Source organism: Tachyglossus aculeatus, chromosome 19 (assembly GCF_015852505.1).
Source record: "Tachyglossus aculeatus isolate mTacAcu1 chromosome 19, mTacAcu1.pri, whole genome shotgun sequence".
In the NCBI taxonomy this organism is placed as follows: Eukaryota; Metazoa; Chordata; class Mammalia; order Monotremata; family Tachyglossidae; genus Tachyglossus; species Tachyglossus aculeatus.
Window position 1 is genome coordinate 22,701,262 of NC_052084.1, and position 7,550 is coordinate 22,708,811.

At 47.4% G+C, this 7,550-nt stretch overlaps 1 pseudogene; it reads left to right on the top strand.

Moving 5' to 3' along the window:
- Window positions 1–1,404: 1,404 nt before the first annotated feature.
- LOC119940561 lies at window positions 1,405–2,295 on the top strand (annotated as a pseudogene).
- The last annotated feature ends 5,255 nt before the right edge of the window (window positions 2,296–7,550 follow it).

Sequence of the window (7,550 nt, forward strand, 5' to 3'; positions counted from 1 at the left end):
GGAGAACGAGGCAGAGGAGCAGAGGGTGCAGGCTGGGCTGTAGAAGGAGAGAAAGGAGGTGAGGTAGGAGGGGGCGAGGTGATGGAGAGCCTTGAAGCCGAGTGAGAAGTTTTTGCTTAGCACGCTACCTGGCACACAGTCCGCACTAAATAGATACCATTACAAATGAGTTTACAATCTGGAGGGGGAGACATAGATCCATATCTGTAATTTATTCATTTATATTAATTTATGTATTTTGGGACTGAGGGAGGGGTGAATAAGGTGTTCAAATCAAAGTGCAAGGGCAACGCAGAAGGGAGTGGGAGAAGAGGCCTAGTCGGAAAAGGCCTAGTCGGAAAAGGCCTCTTGGTGGTGATGTGCCTTTGATAATGTTTGAAGGTGGAGAGGGTGATAGTCTGTCAAATATGACAGAGAGGACATGGTTGGGAAATGGGCAATGAGATGGCCAAGATGGAGATACAGTGAGTAGGTTGGCACTATTCATTCATTCATTCAATCAATCGTATTTATTGAGCGTTTATGGTACGCGGAGCACTGTAATAAGTGCTTGGAAAGTACAATTCAGAAAAAGAGGAATGAAGTGTGTGGGCTGTGTTGTAGTGGGAAATCAGGGAGGTAAGTTAAGAGGGGGCAAAGGGATTGAATGCTTTAAAGGCAAATGTTAAGGAGTTTCTCTTTGATGTGGAGACAGATGAGCAAGCATTAGAGATTCTTGAGGAGTGGGGAAATGTGGACTGAAAGATTTTATACAGAAATGTAGAAAATGCAGAAAAACGTTTTGTAGAAACATGGAAGGAGCAGGAGGATTTCAGGTTCTTCACAGGTCAGATCAACAGTCACAGAAGTCACAGTGGGAACCTTCTCAATATCCCTTCTGGGTTCTTCCCAGAGTGGAGCAGGGATCAGTGGGAAAACCTGATGTCATGGGGATGAAGCAGTGCCCCTTAGTGAAGTTAGGCCGCAAGGGCTCAATTCAAGTGGAGCGGTGGATGGATGATCTGGTTCAGTATGACACTGCTTATGTTCTTGTATGAAATCCTGTGTGATTCCAGTATCAAACTTACCTTGACCATGGGCTCCTCTTCCCTCACTCTCACACACATACACACACTGCCACAAGTGCATGCATTCTAGCACCAACTCTTGAGCAAGTCCCCTGGATTGGATTGTTTATTTTGCTTTTCTGAGGAAGGTACTGAACAAAAAGAGAATGGGGGAAGAAAAAGCTTACTGACATCTGGAAAATGGGAATATAAATCCCATCCCATCCTGGGATTTCGCTATAATTGTGATGGGTTTGGGGTTAGGATCTTGCTGATTCCGTGAATCATATGGGCTCCACCCTTTCCACTCTTTCTGGAACCTAATCACCCAGGCCTCATTTTCTCTTGGCAGTGATGGATGATGGAGGTGACCAATGGCAGCTCTGGAAGAGACTTCATCTTGATGGGCTTCTCTGACCAGCCCCAACTAGAGATGGTCCTATTTGTGCTTATCTTGATTTCCTACCTCCTAAAACTTCTAGGCAACACAACCACTGTTGTAGTGACCCACTTGGACCCCAACCTCCACACACCCATGGCTTCTTCCTCTCCCATCTCTTCCTTGTTGACCTCTGTTTCACCATCAGTGTCATCCCCCAGTTACTATGGAACCTCTGGGGACCATATAAGACCATCACTGTTATAGGCTGTGCAGTCCAACTCGCCATTGCCCTGGGCCTGGGCTCAACTGAGTGTGTTCTCCTCACAATCATGGCCTTTGACCGCTATGCTGCCATCTGTCGGCCAATCCACTACATGACCGTCATGCCGCCATGGCGCGGCTGAGTGGCATGGGAAACAGTGCAATCCAGAGCACAATCACTGCCTGCCTGCCCCGATGTGGCAACCGGCATATTCCTAACATTGCTTGTGAGGTGCCCACCATGATCAAACAGGCATGTGTAGCTATCCGAGCCAATGACGTAATGCTTTTCATTGCCACCTTGATCCTGGCCCTTCTGCCCATTGCTCTGATTGTGGTCTCCTACGGGTTCATTGCCAGAGCTGCACTGATGATCAAGTCATTCCACGCCTGGCAAAAATCCCTGGCACCTGTGGGTCCCATCTGCTGGTGGTGACTCTTTTCTTTGGTATGGCCTCGGTCATCTACATCCATTCCAACAGCTCCTTCTCCAAGAGTTCAGGAAAGTTCCTGACCCTCTTCTACACCGTGATCACCCCCACACTCAACCCACTTATCTATACCCTGAGGAACAAAGACATGAAAGGAGCACTCAGAAGGCTTTAGGGAAAAGACCAAAGTTCAGGAAAGACCTAAAATGTTGAATCAAATTGTTCTAGAGTCCTAGAGAAGGACTATGAAAGGTAGAAGCCTATGATGTTGCTAGAGGTTTTCAGCCCTAAATCCAGGACAAAAGAGCCCAGTAGTAACTTTAGGAGTGTCTGGACCCCAGACAGCTTTCCCTAGGTCCTAAAGCACTTCATATTTCTCATTCTTCAACTGAAAGTTTGGGGGCAACCTATTCACTGCCCACCATGTCCCTGCACCTTTCTTGTTGCCACCACTCTACGGTTGAAGTCCAGGGATCTCCCCAAAATCCCTGATCCAGTCATCATCAGGAACTAACCTACCATCCCACTCCCAGGGCTGGCCTCAAGAAGCTCAAAGAAAAAGCGCTCCCGCCTGCAAGTGATCCTGTCTGCAGCTTCTCATGTGTCTCCCTGGCACCTGGAGCTTCTCTTCCAGTCCCTAAAGGAGGCAGACACCAAGGCCTGGGTTAGCTACAATACTTAATATATTCTTAATAGCATAACAACCAAAACAACTCCAGGGAAGCAACATGGCTTATTGGAAAGAGCATAGGCCTGGGTGTCAGAGGAGCTGGGTTATAATCCCAGTTCCTCCACTTGTCTGCTAAGTGGAGGAGGTACCTTGGGTAAGTCACTTAACTTCTCTGTGACTCAGTTAACTCATCTTTAAAATGGGGATTAAGACTGTGAGACCCATGTAGGACAGTGACTGTGTCAAAACTGATGATCTTTCATATACCCCAGCACCTAGGTCAGTGACTGGAACATAGCAAACACTTAACAAATGGCATTAAAAAAATCCAGGTTAAACTGCTTTTCCTTGTATCTAATACTATCTCCATCCTCCCCCACAACCTTCCCTCCATGAATCAAGACCCTGTGTATTTCCCTGTAAGTGTTCGGGCCTCATATTCTTCTCCCCATCAGGAACAGGACCCTCGGTCTTCTAGAATCCTAGACGCTGGACTCCAAGCCTCCAGGGATCCACTCTGATCCCTCCCTGCGCAATGATTGCATCCAAGGTCCACAGCGCAAGCTCTCCCCATGTCCAGCTCTCCCAAACCCACAGCTCACTTCTACTTACTGCATTATAGCTGAAGATCTCCGTTTTCCCCAAACATGAAACTTCTATTTCCTCCTCAATTCTTCTGTCTGATTGGTTTTCCAACGTTTTAGAGAATAACACCAAGGAGTGGCTTTCCTGGCTTCTTCCTCCCTGTCCTAAGCATGGGGGCCAGTGGAAGTGGTCGGCAAATAGGCACAACAGACAACTATGGCAAAATAAATTTCCAGCCCAAGATCAAATATAAAACCACCAGCAGACACCCACCCAATGATTCCAAAGCTTTGTATCCAGAATTTACACTTAATGTGTTCCGTAATCAGAGTACGTATTACAGAATCTTTGCTAGTAAATTTTCTCACCTTCACTACAATCACAGTAAACCTTGGCCAGGTTATACTCATCAACATTCTGTAAAAATGTAAATATCTACATGAAAATCTCAAAATCCTAGATATGGATGTCCAGAAGATAGGCCAAATAAACAGATAAGAAAAGGGAGGCAGCATAATCCAGTGGAAAGTATCCAGAAATGGGAACCAGGAAGACCCAAATTCAAAATCCCAGCTCTGCCTCTGGCCTACAGTGAGATCTTGGGCGAGTCATAACCTCGCAGGCCCTCCATTTCTTAATCTGTGAAATGAGGATAAGATATATTGTGAATCCTGTGTGGGACAGAGACTGTGATGGACCTCATATGTGTTTGCTTAGCATACAGTAAGTATGGAAGAGCCAACTTCACAGACATCAATCCAGGGAAGGCAAGGATGGCACAAACAATGGAGAGACAGCCCTATGACTTATGGAAAAAACAATGGGGCTGGGTTGTAGTCGCCCTCACCAGCACAGGAAGAAGGGCCCCAAGCCCAAGACCCGGAGATACCTGATCCTAAGCATACACCAGGGGTCCTAGTGAAGGGGTTGCTTATGTCGAAGGATCAGGATATGAACTTCAAAGATTTGGACCTGGCATTGTGAGGGAGTTCCCAGTGTCCAGGGAGGTGAACACAGGGCTTAACAAATACCATAATATTATTATTAAATGGACTCCTTTCAACCACCTGACTTTGCAGAGGTGCATCTCACCTTCGCTGTTAAGAGCAGAAGAAAGAGAAAGAACTGAATGATTTGGGGGTATTTTTCTCCGGACAGCTTTAAGACTTAAGAGCAGCAGATTTCAACTGGGAGAGCATTAGACAACAATAGAAACAGATCAAAACCATGACCGTCCAGGAGCGAGCTAATTCCAAGCCTCTAGTTGTGGGCCAGGGAGAACAGACAGAGGAAGTAGGGGTCACATCCAGAACAGACAGAGAGATAAAGCTTTACAGGCTGGGCGATCAGGGTGGGGGGAAACACAGCTGGTGCTTATTGCTTTGGGTTCACTGAGCTCCCTGATTCAGCATGAAGTAGCGTGGCTTAGTGGAAAGAGCACGGGCTTGGGAGTCAGGGGTCATGGGTTCAGATCCCAGCTCCACCACCTATCAGCTGTGTGACTTTGGGCAAGTCACTTAACTTCTCTGTGCCTCAGTTACCTCATCTGTAAAATGGGAATTGAAACAGTGAGCACCACATGGGACAACCTGATTACCCTGAATCTAACCCAGCACTTAGAACAGTGCTTGGCATATAGTAATAGCTTCACAAATACCATTATTATTATTATTATTATCATTATTATTATTATTATTATTATTATAATTCCTTGGATACCCCACCAAAGAGCTTCTCCTTTGGGGAGAATTCAGGGTTGGGACCACCTGCAGGGAGAGGACTTGTGTGGGAGCTGTGAAACAAGTACTATTGAGTGACAAGCATCAGACAATCCCAGAAGAAAGGTAAGGTGTAAAACCTACCAGCACAGTGAAAACCCTCATGTGTGAGAGGGCTTCATGGTTGACAAGACTGTAAACCAGCCTTCCTATGCAGAGGGAAGTGTGGCAAAGCCAGTGCTGGGGGTGGGTAGTAAACACCACTGATTTGAGAGGATGGAAGAGAGATGAAGAATGTAGCTCAGGCCTCACATCTTCATGTCATCTATATCTATAGGGGTTGGGGAGAGCAGGGCCTTCATTCTCTGCTCAGAAAGCAAATAGTTGTTCCCCTTTAACAATCTGCCCTGAGCATGAGGTCAGATGAGAAAGGTGTCTGGATTTAATTGCTAAAAGAAAAATGCCTTTGGCAGCTGAGCTACACTACCCAATGAAGCTTGGCCACAGACTGTAGGGTGGGCAGGCCTAGGTTTACCCAGGGCCTAGCAGAGGAAAAAAATGCAGATTCATGAGGAAGGAAGCAGTTGCCCCTTGACAGCTAGAGTGGATTTATTCCAGGTGGGAGGCTGAAGAACTTGTATCCTGGGTGATTATATCATGCATCTGTGGCTCTACTAGTTAAGCTATCCAGACTCTTGAACGTTAATTCATTCCTCAGAGTTCTGACTGACCACATGTCTCAGTCTCTGAACTCCACTTTTTTTTCTGTACTTAATACTCACTGTCAGTTAATTCATTTCCAGTATTCAAAACTGGGGTCAGAGAACAAGAGTGGGGGAAAGCTTTAAGTGGGTTGGTGTTCCCCAACAGGAGTTACCAGCATCATCGTGGCCTAGTGGACAGGTCTAGGCCTAGTTCCCACCAAGGCCCTGGAGTGCCATGTGACCTTTGAAACATCTCTTGACCTCTCTTTCATTTATTAATTCAATCATATTTATTGACCACTTACCGAGTGCAGATCACTGTACTAATCAATCAATCGATCATTCGTATTTATTGAGTGCTTACTGTGTGCAGAGCACTGTACTAAACGCTTGGGAAGTACAAGTTGGCAACATATAGAGACAGTCCCTACCCAACAGTGGGCTCACAGTCAAGAAGGGGGAGACAGAGAACAAAACCAAACATACTAACAAAATAAAATAAATAGAATAGATACGTACAAGTAAAATAAAGAAATAGAGTAATAAATATGTACAAACATATATACATATATATGCAGGTGCTATAGGGAAGGGAAGGAGGTAATATGGGGATGGAGAGGGGGATAACGGGGAGAGGAAGGAAGGGGCTCAGTCTGGGAAGGCCTCCTGGAGGATGTGAGCTCTCAGCAGGGCCTTGAAGGGAGGAAGAGAGCTAGCTTGGCAGATGGGCAGAGGGAGGGCATTCCAGGCCCGGGGAATGACGTGGGCCGGGGGTCGATGCCAGGACAGGCGAGAACGAGGCACAGTGAGGAGATTAGCGGCAGAGGAGCGGAGGGTGCGGGGTGGGCTGCAGAAGGAGAGAAAGGAGGTGAGGTAGGAGGGGGCGAGGTGATGGAGAGCCTTGAAGTCGAGGGGAGGAGTTTCTGCCTGATGCACAGATTGATTGGTAGCCACTGAAGATTTTTGAGGAGGGGAGTAACATGCCCAGAGCGTTTCTGGACAAAGACAATCCGGGCAGCGGCGTGAATTATGGATTGAAGAGGGGAGAGACACGAGGATGGGAGATCGGAGAGGAGGCTGATACAGTAGTCCAGACGGGATAGGATGAGAGCTTGAACGAGCAGGGTAGCGGTTTGAATGGAGAGGAAAGGGTGAATCTTGGCAATGTTGTGGAGCTGAGACCGGCAGGTTTTGGTGATGGCTTGGATGTGAGGGGTGAATGAGAGAGCGGAATCGGGGATGACACCAAGGTTGCGGGCTTGTGAGACGGGAAGGATGGTAGTGCCGTCAACAGTGATGGGAAAGTCAGGGAGAGGGCAGGGTTTGGGAGGGAAGACAAGGAGTTCAGTCTTGGACATGTTGACTTTTAGGTGGCGGGCAGACATCCTGATGGAGATGTCCTGAAGGCAGGAGGAGATGCGAGCCTGGAGAGAGGGGGAGGGAGCAGGGGCAGAGATGTAGATCTGGGTGTCATCAGCGTAGAGATGATAGTTGAAACCGTGGGAGCGAATGAGATCACCAAGGGAGTGAGTGTACTAAGTGCTTGGGAAGTACAATCTCCCTGACTCTTTGGGCCCAGTGTGGGGCAGGGTACTAGTTCACCCCATTCCCCATTCCCACTCCCCCTTTCAGCTAACCACAGTGAGCCCACAAACTTTCAGAGTGGCAGGCTGACTCCTCATCTCCTTACAAGACCTCAGTAGAGCCTCAGGAAGACTGGTGGCTGCTGTTAATGGTCACTGTAGCTATGGCT